Source organism: Ceratotherium simum, chromosome 24, assembly GCF_057802395.1.
Source record: "Ceratotherium simum simum isolate JZ-2026a chromosome 24, ASM5780239v1, whole genome shotgun sequence".
In the NCBI taxonomy this organism is placed as follows: domain Eukaryota; kingdom Metazoa; phylum Chordata; class Mammalia; order Perissodactyla; family Rhinocerotidae; genus Ceratotherium; species Ceratotherium simum.
This window is the reverse complement of record NC_141923.1, coordinates 25,667,493-25,679,927: the sequence shown is the minus strand read 5'-3', so window position 1 is coordinate 25,679,927 and position 12,435 is coordinate 25,667,493.

Genomic DNA, 12,435 nt, shown 5'->3' with positions numbered 1-12,435 from the left:
AGCAGGTGAAAGGCCAAGATGAGATTACTTCCATTCCCTCATGGTGGCCTCTTTGGTTGGTTGGCCTGCACTCCTTCCAAGGAATTACCTTCCTGAATGTTCTAGAGTTGGTTAAATAGACCTTATTCTGGGGTCACCCCATGGTCCTGCTGTTGACCTGTTTCACAGATTCATAACTGGCAGGAACATTGAAGATCATTAAGTCCAAGTTGTGGCTCAACGGGATGTAAAGCAACTTGTCCAATGTCCCACAATGAGTTGGTCTCCTGGCTTCTTCTGCCATTTCACCATGTTGGACTTTTAAAAAATCTTACTCAGCCACAGATCTTCAAGGGTTGTTTGTTTTTTAAAGGCTATAAAGACCCATCCCTTCTTTTTGATTCATTTATTCTATGTGACCCTTAAATGTCTGAGTTCTCCAGAGCCCTGCCACTTGCCCTTTTACTGTATACAGTTGTGTGTTGCTTAATGACAGGGATGCAATTCTGAGAAATGCGTTGTTAGGTGATTTCATCATGGGAACATCATAGAGTGTGCTTACACAAACCTAGATGGTATAGTCTACTACACAGCTAGGCTACATGGTACTAATCTTGTGGGACCACTGTCAGATATGTGCTCTGTCGTTGACCGAAATATCATTATGCGGTGCATGACTATCCTTTACCTCCTCTTTCTGTGTAATCTTATCTACTCATATGGATTTCACTGCTCTTCAAGTGTGGGTGACTCCCCATTTGGTACCTCCAGCCTGAACTCCCTTAACACCTTAGATCACCCATCCTGTTCCTCTCTCCCGCAGGCACATCAAAATCAGCAGCTATAAAACCAACAGTGTTGGCTTCAAACCTACATATGCAACTGCCTACTGGTTCTTGCAATTGAGAGTCAATAGTAAGTTGAGAATCAAACTTTATACACCCAAGTCTGCTTTTCATCTTTTCCTGCGTATCTGTGTGGAGGGCATCCCTGTCTACCAGGAATCTGAGCTGGAAAGGTAGGAGCCAGCTTCAGTATCCCTCTCTCCCCATCCATTAGTCATCACATCCTTTGGTTCTACCTTTTAAATATCCGTGGTCTCCATTTGCTTCCCTGTATCTTTCTTGCCAGTCAGCCGTCATCAGCTTTCACTAGAATACCTGGTGCCTTCTCAGGTGGTCTTCCTACCATCCATTCTTTCCTTCCTCCAAATTCTTTCCCTTTCCCACGTACTGTGGGATCACAAACCTGAGCACACAATTTCTTGTATAAAATACTCCCTCCTCTGTAAAATCTCTTTATTGTGCAACAGGTAGTGGCTAAATGCCTGAATTCTGGAGTCAGACTGCCTGGGTTCGAATTCCATTGACTAGCTGAATTATCTTTGGCAGATTATGTAACCTTTCTGTTCCTCAATTTCCTCACCTATAAAATGGGGGATAATTATAATACCTACTTCATAGGGTTGTTATAAGGATTAAATGAGTTAATGTTTGTGAAGCACTTAAACAGTGCTTAGCAGATAGTAAATATTACATAAAAGTTTGTTGAATAAAATAAATATATAGCTCCTTGGCTTGACATAGAGGCCTTTCAAAATTGACCCCTGTTGGCATCTCCAGGCTCAATCCTTCTGCCCTTAGCCCTGTGCCTCTAGCAATCCTCAACACTTTGCCGTCTTTCATACCATGATGCTTTTCCTAGTGTTTCCTTTTATTCCTGGATTTTTCTTCTTTCCTCTTCCTTCCAATCTCTCCATCCCCTTATGAACCTTCAAATCAGTTATTCATCTTTCAAAATCCAGAATGAACTCCCGCCTCTTATATGAAGCCATCCTCATTACACTGAACAGAGATAAAACTTCTTCGCCTGAGCTACTTCCAAGCCTGGGCGTATTTCATCAATGGTTAGTCTGGAGGGTCTGGAGTAGGATAGACATGATTCTAATTCTGATTCAACCACTTACAAGCTGTCTGACCTTGGGCAAGTTACTTAACCCCTCTGAGCCTCATCTGTAATAAGTTACCTACCTCATCGGGCTATTGTGAGGATTCCATGGCACTATGCGTACCAAGGGCTGGGTCCAACTCCCAGCACATGGTAAGCTCATGGCAAGCACTGTATTGTTAAGACGTATTTCAATTAATGCAGGCATCACACACTATTTACTTTATAGTTTACATATGTGTCTCCATGAAGGTTGAGGCCCTTCATACTCAGCTATATAATTCTGGTATCTCGCCTAGTTGATGATCTCTAATGTTGATAGTTACTTGAACCTCTGGACTTGGATGCTGGCCATCTCACTTGGAATGAAGTTGGTGTCCTGGCCATGCAGACCTCCTAAGACTTGCCTCCAGGAGGTCAGTTTTTTTTCTTGATGGATCCTGTCTGAAGGAGGTGAGTCTGTACCCGGGAGGTGGCAAGATGTTCTAAACCGAGCGGGTAGTGTGAAGCAAGGTGTGAAGGCTTGCCTGGGACCTCTGTGTCTGTGTGTGGAAGGTGCGAGCAGAGGGAAGGAGAGGAGGGCCTGGAGACCCTGGTCGGCAGGACTTGCTGGCTGTGGGAAGAAGAGGCAGACAAGGCAGGGAGAGTCTGGAGAATCTGAGGGAAATTAAGCGGCAGCCAGGGTGCAGATGTGCTTGGGAGGCAGCTTTGGGATGGAGGTTGGAGGAGAAGGGCTGAGGGAGAACACAGAGGCTGGAGGGACCTGCTCTCATGGTAGGCATGGTTACCTTACCCACTTTCCTATCTCTGCTCAGAAGCCTTGCTGAGAAGGGGTCCTTCCCTGAGCCCCTTGTCTTAAATCGCAGCCCCCTCCCTCCCAATTCCTGCTTCTCTGTTTTATTTTCTTCCAGAATACCTATCACCATTGGGTATGCTATTTGTTATACTTATGTATTTGCTTATTATCTCTCTCTCCCCAATAGAATTTACAACCCACAAAGGCAAGTTTCTTAATCTGTTTACATTGATATGTCACCAGCACCTGGAACAATATCTGCCACACAATAAGTGCTTAATAAATATTTGTCGAATGAATGAATCCCACCACACAAAACTACCTGCCATTCATATTTTTGTATTAAGTCATTCAGTACATAGGTTTTTTTTGCTAAGGAAGATTAGCCCTGAGCTAACATCTGTGCGCATCTCCTCTACCTTATATGGGACGCTGACACAGCATGGCTTGATAAGCGATGGGTAGGTCCGCACCTGGGATCCAAACCTGTGAACACCGGGCCACCAAAGGAGACCATGTGAACTTAACCACTATGCCACCGGGCTGGCCCCGGTACATAGGTTTTTAAAACTTTCGTTTGAGGTATAAGTTACATATAATAATAAACTGCATCCATTTTAAGTGTACAGTTCGAGTATTGGCAAAAATATACGCTTGTGTAACCAACACCACAATCAAGTTATAGAACATTCCCATCACCCTAGAAAGTTTTCTTATACCTCTTTGTGGTCAATCCCTGTCCCCACCACTGGCCCCAGGCAACCACTGATGTAGTTATTGTCATTATTTATTGCTTCTGATTCTTCTAGATTTTCATATAAATGGACTCATACTCATGTCTTGTTTTGCTTAGCCTAACGTTTTTAAGATTTATCCACGTTGCATGTGGCAGCGGTTCATTCGATTTTCTTGCTGAGTAGTAGAAAATAGTTTCTTATTTTGCTTTGTGGTTTTCATGACTGTGAGTGAGCCTGGGCTCTGGATCCAGGCTGCCTGGTTGGAATTCTGGCTCTTCCACTTACCAGCTGTGGGGCTTTGGGCAAGAGTATCTTCCCTGAGCCTCAGGAGTTTCATCTGTTAGATGGAGTAATGATCATACCTACCTCATAGGATTGTTGGGAGAAGGATTAAATGAGGTAAAGTAAACACACTAAGTGCTCAGAATGGTGCCTGGTACATAGTGAGTATTCAATAATTGTTAGCTGTTATTACTTCTATTTTGCAAATGAAGGGAAAAGCCCTCAGGCACAGAAAAGCAAAATAATTTGCCCAGTGTTATTTGGATTGCAGGAAAGATTGGAACCCAAGTGTGTCTGATTTAACCTGTGTGTTCCACCACTTCACAGATTCTAGTCCTTCCTCTTTGGACCAGAATCCTGTGTGTGGAGGGCACACAAGAAGAAGAACTGGCATTCAGCTTGAGGAATATCTGTCTTCCCTCCCTCAATGTTCACTTAAGCTACCTCTGTCTATTTCACCATCCCCTGCCCCTGTGGGTAGGGTTTCACCCCCTCCTTTGGCCTGCAGAGGGGGTGGGGTTGGGCCTTCTTGCCTTTTGCTCCCCTCCCAGGCCCTCTCAGGCAGCTGAGCTTTGCATCAGGAACACCTCTTGCAATCACACAGCATCAGCCCTGTGAGAAGCTAATTTGATAAACCCCACTCCAAAGCTCATTGAACCTGTCTATAATGATGCTTAATTAAAGTGCAGAAACTTTGAAGAGATAGCAAGTTACTGCTTAATGCAATACCAGAGTGCCACTATTCTACCATCTGCCTCCTTCTCTGCAGTAATTGCTTCCTGACATTTGTTTATTTTAATTATGAGAGCAGTCTTGATCAACAGGGAGGGCAGACAGGGTCAGAACTATTGGGGAGGAGGAAGAAAGTGGAAAACGGGAGCTATGATGTGGTGGTCGTGGCCAGAAGGGGAAGCACTGTTGTCTTTATGGTATAAGTGGTTCCATCTTCCCACAGGGACAGAACTGTGGAACTTTCTCCCTGCGATGAAAGCACAAGGCTGACTCTGGGATCATATGCTCAGGTTCTGGGGTGTCCTTTAGGGAGTATGGGAGTGGAGCTTCTTGGTTACAGAATGGAGGCTTCTACTTTCTTTTCTTAGGAAGGAGATTATAGATAGAGCTAGTCAGATCCCAGGGTGATGGTCCTAGCAGAACTAACAAGGTTACTGTGACCCAGTGGAGATAATTCCAGTCCCAACGAGGTCTCGGAGCTGAGGGAAAGAGCAGCTCATTCACATCTATTAGTTCTATGGGTTCTCACTTGTGGTTTTATAGTCTGCCTGGTTATCTTTGATTGTGTGTTGGTCATTGTACATGAAAAGCATTTGTAAGTATAAAGGGCTGAGATGAAGAAGATACCTTCCTCTAGAGAGAAATTTTGTTTTTTTCTGGCAGATATTTGTAGGCACTGTAAATCTAGGACCCCCGATCTCCCAAACTAAATTAAAAGCTTGAGGTTCCCTCAACAACAGGCAATTCAAACCCAATCTACGGGTCTTCTTCAGAACTAGTCAATTTCTGGTTCATCCTCACCCTGAGGCTCCCAGCTTATTGTGAGAAAGGTCTGCTTTTGGCCTCCCCATCTTATGCAGGTTTGGGGCATTGACTTCTGTTTCTCTAACCCTGCCAGGCTGTCTAAACAAAGTTCAAATTTGCCAGAATCAGAAAATGCTGTTGGGGCAAAAGTGATGTCCATACTTCCCTGGGTTATTGATACCCTTCAGTGTTGATCTAATATTTCCTTACTATCTGGTCGGCATTTTGGTGATTTTAAAAATATGTATTGTATATTTTATCCAGATTTTTAGTTGTTTTATATGGTAATAGCCTGCAATTATCAGAAAGTCCTTGATCCTGGTATTTAAATTACATATATTTTTACTTTGGGCAGCTTGTTTCTTTTTGGTCAAATAAAATCTTATATAGGATCTCAATATCAAAAACAAAACTAAGCAAAACAAAGATAAAAGTGGAGCAGTTCTGGTTAAAGTGGGGCTAGAGGCCCCTAACGCTTGCCACCCAGGCCTCCACTTTGTTGGACCCACATAGAGCATCTGTTGGTACTTGGGTTTCATGGGTTTGGTTTGAAAAGCTCTGATCTAAGGAACCCCTTGGTTTGACTGGCTTTGAGGAACCACAGCTTTGGCAAAGCTCATCTAGTGCTTTCCCTGGAAACAAATGGTTCTTAACATTTTAGGGTGGCTGGAAGCCTAGATGTTGGGCAAGATGCTGTAAGAAATGACAGAGTATGCTGCCTGAGTCCCAGAGAGCCCCTGTGAAGGTAAAACCAGGATAGTGGGGATCTTCTCAGTCCTCCCAGGAGGACTGGTCTGAGGTGGGGGGAGGAAGTAGCGGGAGGATGGTAGGTGAGTCAATTTGGGTCCCCCAAGAGGCAGACATTGAGATAGGACTAGACATACAAGAATCTTACTGGGGGAAACGCTTGTGAAGGAAAAGAGGGAGAAAGCAGGAGTAGGCAGGGAGGGTGTTTGGACCTTGATGCAGCTCTGACACCTGCGACACCTCCTTGTCTCACGTTGGAACAGACCAAGCCTGGGAAGGTGAGACGACTCTCTGGGTTCACACGGCTACTGGGTGCTAGGGCTGGGACTCACGCTTTAGTTTCTCAACTCCGAGTCCAGTGTTCTCTTTGCCAAGGGAGGCCATATTTGGTCACATAGTGTGCGATTTGAAGGCAGATACCTGGCTTCCATATAAGCTCTACTCTCACTGTTGATCTGACCTTGAAAACTTCATTAACCTGTTTATCTCTGTTTCCTCATCTGTAAGGTGGGGATGATGATGTGTTTTTTAAATGGAGACTTTGAAGATTAAATGAGATATGTGAAAGAGAGCTTTTCATTAACTCTAAAGTGTTTTACGAATGTTATAATGTATCACATTTAATGTCTCTTTGGTAAAAGAAGGCTAAAGTCATCGGCAAAGGGGGGTGGGCGGGGATTCCATCCTGGCCCTGTCGCTGATTGTGCTTCTGGATCCACTCTGACCCCTCTTCTCCTGTGGATAGGATATTTTTATGTATTTCTTCAAAGGCGCAGAAAAAGTTAAATTTTTGGAGCATCAGCTCTATGAAGAAAAGAGGAAGTGTAAGAAATTGTTCAGGTCAGTTGTTCAGCCTCCCTGGGCCTGGGTCCTTCATCAGTGAAAAGAGGGGCTATGGTAACTGATGTTGAAAGGGTCCTTTCAATAGGAAGCCCCATAAACCATCATGAGTGGGAAAGGTTCAAATAGGGAAGGAGGAGCCTATTACTGGAGAGATTCCCACACACAGGGCACAGAGCACAAGGAGACTGTCATGGCCTCTGGCTTGAGAGATTTGCTAGATCCACAAAGAACTTTCTGGCACTGAGGGTAGTTAAATGCTGGAAATGGAGAAAGCAACAAAGTTTGTGGAAATTGCTTTCTGGAGGTCTTTATAAAGAGATGAAAAACCCAACTCTAGCCCTCTTGGAACTGGGGAAATAGACTGGGAAGTGTTTGAAGTGATTTCCACCCTGCAGGTAACTGACACTGCAGAAGATGCTGCGAGGTGTCAGGTTGAGATGCCTTTCCACACTTTCCTGTTGTGCTCACCTGTTTCCTGCTGCTGCTGCCTTTGTGCTGGGGGTTTGTGGACCTCTCCACAAAGAGCTCTCAGGCCCTCCCACCTCTGTGTTCTGAACTTTGGCCCCTGCTCCGTGTTTACCACTTCCTCCTCCTCTAGTGCATCCCTCCTAGAAAATGGTCCAGGTGCCAGCAGCTACTCCAGATAGTAGAAGCTCAGTGTGGTGACTGTAACCGCACCTGTGTAAGGATAACGTTGGGACTTTCCTGCCAAGCTGACCAACCAAGAGAAAACAGAGGGGCAAGTTTGATTAAAAATGTTTAGGGAGCATGATGTAAAAACTTTAAATGGTTTTATTTTTGCTACCGTTTTCAGTGTATCTCCCTTCTTCATTTTTAACCCTCCTGAGACTGGATAGGGATTTCCCAAGCAAGTGTAAAAGTAATTATATTCAAAGACAGATTTTTTTCTTAAAAGTATCAAGTTAATTGTCTTTTCTAGGGCTAATTGTCTTTTCTTTGGCCCAGGTGTGAAAAGACTGCTTCAGGTTAGTAACAGTTTGCATTTGTAAGTGTTTTTCATATGCATGATCCTATTTTGTCCTGCAGAAGTCCCTGTGCCTGGTAGTTGCTTTTGTTCCTATTTCCCAGATGAGCAGACTGAGGCCCAACTTGGCATAGTTCACAGAACTAGTGCCGGCTCTGGTATCAGCACTGCCCTCTTCCCACGTTGTTCCACCACCTCCCACATTCCTGACTGGAGGTGGTAAAGCCACAAGGGCCCCTTGAACTCTAGCCGACCAGACCCTGCGAACTTCACAGCAGCTGGTAAAGACCAGTCTACTAGAGACAGTTTTCACTGGTTGGTGGGAAAATGAAGACCTTCCCAGAAGGGCAGTGAGTTTGAAAGGTGTAAGCTTTCCTTTATGTATTAGTTTCCTAGGGCTGCTCTAACAATGGACTACAAACCGGGTAGCTTAAAACAAGAGAAATTTATTCTCTCATAGTTCTTGAGGGAAGTCCAAAATTAAGGCGTTGGCAAGGCCATGCTCCCTCTGCAGGCTCTAGGGAAGAATCCTTCCTTGCCTCTTCTGAGCTTCTGGTGGTTGTGGGCAATCCTTGCTGTTCCTTGGCTTGTAGCTGCATCACTGCATTCTCTGCCTCCTTCGTCACATGGCTGTCTTCCCTGCATGTCTCTGTGTCCAAATATCTCTCCCTCTAAGGATACCAGTCACTGGATTTAGGGCCCACTCTATTCTAGCATGACCTCATTTTGAATTGATTACATCTGTCAAGACTCCATTTCCAAATAAGGTACCAGGTACCTTATTCACAGGTACCAGGGGTTAGGACTTCAACATATCTTTTTGAGGGACACAATTTGACCCTCAACACCTTATTTTAGTCCTCCCTTCCTGCTTGTTTGATTTTAAAAATGTCATTCATTTTTTGTGAAATTATGGTTTTGTCACAGATGGTAGCTTTTTATTTTATCAATTTGTAAGATTCAGATAAGTACAACTCCTCATATTCCTATCACTCAACTGAACAACTATTGACGTATATTTGATTCTAGTAGTTTTTTGAGAATGAAAATAGATTTAAAATTGCTGTTAACCATCTTCTCCTCAGTTACATTATCCTCTTCTTTCTGTTAATGCAGTAGTTCTCAACTAGGGCAATTTTGGGGATGCTACTGTTATCTAGTTGGTAGAGGCCAAGGATATTGCTAAACATCCTACAATGCACAGGACAGCCCCCCCAAAAGGACTATCTGGTCCCAAACGTTAAAGCACCCAGATTGGGAAGCTCTGTTTTAGAGAGAAAGATTACTGTGATATTGACATATAGCATTCCAGAAATGTTTTTCATACTTTTGCATACATCTGCAAGTCTGAATAAACAATATGTAGTATTATGTTGTTGTGCATGAGTATTCTTTTAATTTATATAAATAGTATCATAACATATTCTGCATCTTGCTTTGTTTTTCCTTTCAACATTTTTTAGATCTATCCACATTGATATATATGCATGTTTAAAATATGCATATATATGTCTATGTATATAATTTCTTTGAATTGATCTATAGTTTGCTGTTTTTTTTATTGAGATGTAACTGACATTTAACATGATATTAGTTTCAGGTGTACAACATAATGATTTGATATTTGTATATATTGTGAAATGATCACCATAATAAGTATAGTTAACGTCCATCGCTATACATAGTTACAATGTTTTTCCTTGTGATGGAACTTTTAAGATCTACTCTTCTAGCAACTTTCGAATATACAATACAGTATTATTAACTGTAGTCACCATGCTATAGTTTGCTGTTTTAAAAAATGTTTTGATGAAATAAAAAATTGATAACCCTATGTCCCACGTTAGGCTTGCTCTGATTTGGGGAGGATCAAGTTTTATTTCCCTATGTCATCTATAAGTCTGGAAACCCAAGGCTAGATGCCCCAGTCCTGGTTGCCAAGCAGGCCCATTTTCTGGGATGTTAATTCTCTCCAAGTACTTAATCCTCCCACAAAACAGCAATATCAAAGGCCTGAGGAGTCCTTGATCAGCTGGTGGGGAGAATGGATTTGTGTCACAGCTCCAATTTAAGGTTGGTAGGATCAGAAAACCCAGGATTAAAGTGAGGTCCACTCAGATTTTGGTTTCCAGAAGAAATTGAATAAGGTGACAAATTTGGAAAAGAGAGGCCACTTTTGAGGAATTTCATCAGGTATACACAGACTATCATGTAGCCAAAGCCCAAATTTTCAATCTCAAAGACTAATCACTAAAGGACTCAATGGAAAGCACCCCAATCTGAGTTAGAAGAGTTGGGTTTGATCTTAGCTACCTCCTAGCTGTGTGACCTTGAACAAGTTAGCCTAAAAGTCTCCATTTTCCCCATCCCTAAAGTAATAGCACATCAGTGGATTCCTGCAGGGATAAAATGAGAACAGTGCTTGGTATCTGGTAAGTTTTCAAAAATGACAGTTGATCCTGCAGTCTGAATTAAGGAGATTGGACTCTTTCCTACTGGCAGCAAAGAAGACTTTGGAGTTTCTTTAGAAGCATGGGAGTGATATGTTTAAATGTGAGTTTTAGGAAGTTAATTCTGGCTTGGAAGAAGTGTATAAGGAGAGTTGGAAGTAGGAAGAAGTTGGAAGTACAAAGATCAGTTATTAGGCTTTCAGATAATCCAAATGAGAGAGACTTGCCTGAATTGAGTGAATGGGATGAGTGGAGTGAGAGGGGAAGGAGGGAAGAGGGATGTGGCAAGAGGAGAGGAGAGAAAGGGAATGAGGGATATTTAAGAGATGGCATCAGAAGATATGAAGATTGATTGGATGTGGGTTGTGAGAGAGAGGAGATGAGGATGATGGATAACGCCCAGGTTGCTATCTGGGCCCACTGATCGGATGGTCATATCAAGGAAGATAACAAATCAGAAGGAACAGTTAAGGGAGTGTGTAGAGAAGGAAATAATGAATTTGGTTTTAGTCAAGGTATGTCTGAGTTGCCTGGGGGACATCCAGGACCAGGAGTGGGTAATTTGTGAGGGGTTCTGGGGTGGAGCTCTAGGGGACAATGACATCCAAAGGATGGGGAGAGAAGAGCAGCAATTGAGAGTGACTTTCAAAGGCAGAGTGACTTTGAAAGAGTGATTTTCAAAGGAGGAGGAGGAAAGAGGCAGGAGATTCACAAAAGGGGGTTCAACAGGGCCAAAAGCAGCAGGAAATCCTTGGAGGGTGGGAACTGAGAAGAGGCTCTGGTTTGGCTATTTCTGAAGCCACTGGTAACCTTGGGGAGAGCTTTGTCAGTTGGGGATATGTGAGGAACAGAAGCCAGAATGCAGAGGATGAGGATAGAAATGGAGGAATGGAAATTATGAGTTTTGATGAAGAAAAAAATTACAGAGAATATCTCAAAGGAGAGGGAAGAGGGAAGATTTTTGTTTCATTTTAAGGTCACTAGCATGTTGCTGAGCAGCGGGTGGGGTGGGAAAGGAGTGAGTGGAGAGGGTATGGAAGAGAGTTCAGGGAAGTATTGGTAGATCAAAGTCCTCGGGGAGTGGGAGGGCTTGGAGAAAGAGCATGCGGGAGCAGTCAGTCTTGAAGGGACCATTTTTAATTGAGAAGGGAAGGGGGAAGGTGGGTAGGAGAAAGAGTGAGTAGCTGAAGGGGAGAGAAGGATAGATCTTCATGACTAAAGGCCTCAATTTTTGCAGTAAAATAGGAGCCCTTGTAGCTTCTGCTGAGTGAAGAAGATGGAAAGGGTTTGGAAGATCTGAAGAAAGCAGACTGGGAAAAAGTTCAAGGCTTGCTGAGTCACTGAGGTCGAGAGGGCCAGAATTATAGTTGCATTCATTGCACAGATGGGCTGTTGGTTTCTGGTACTGATGAGTTGCTCAAGGGCAAGGGAAGTGGGCACTTAGATTTCCTAAAGGTGGAGGACTGTAGGGTGGATGTGTTGGGAGTCTAGGGGGTGAAGGAATGATTGATTGTGAAACCTTGTCTAGGTAAGAAGGTAAAAGAAGGGGTGATATACTGTGAAAATGAAGAGATTGGGGTGCTGTGGCTCAGAACAACCTGAGGAGTAGTTCTGGGTGAGGTCAAAGTCCAGGTAAGGGTGAAGGGAGTGAGGATGAAGGTGAAGTTTACTGGAGCAGAGGAGAACAAGGGCTCTGAATCTAGGGCATTGTGCACATGGGCATTGCATGCAATGGTAGGAGTCAGGGTGCAGGAGGGACTGTTAGCCAGTGAAATATCTCAGTGAATGTGGCAGAGTAATCGTGGAATGGTGTATTGGTTAGTTTTTACTGCATAACAACCACAAAAATCTTGGTGGCATACAACAGTAAGCATTGATTTAGCTTCCACATCTGGAGACAGTTGATCTAGGCCAGACTCATCTGGGTAATTCTGTTGACTTTGCATCTGTAGGTTGGATGGGATCTGGCTGATCTAGGTTGGTCATGGTTGAGGGGGCTGGCTGGAATGGCTCTGGTCATTCACCTCTTGGGAGTGGCAGGCTAGCCCAGGCTGCTCTTCTCATCATGGTGGCAGAGGTGCAAAAGAGCAAGTACTTTTCAAACCTTTGGTCATGTCATGCCCGCTACCATTT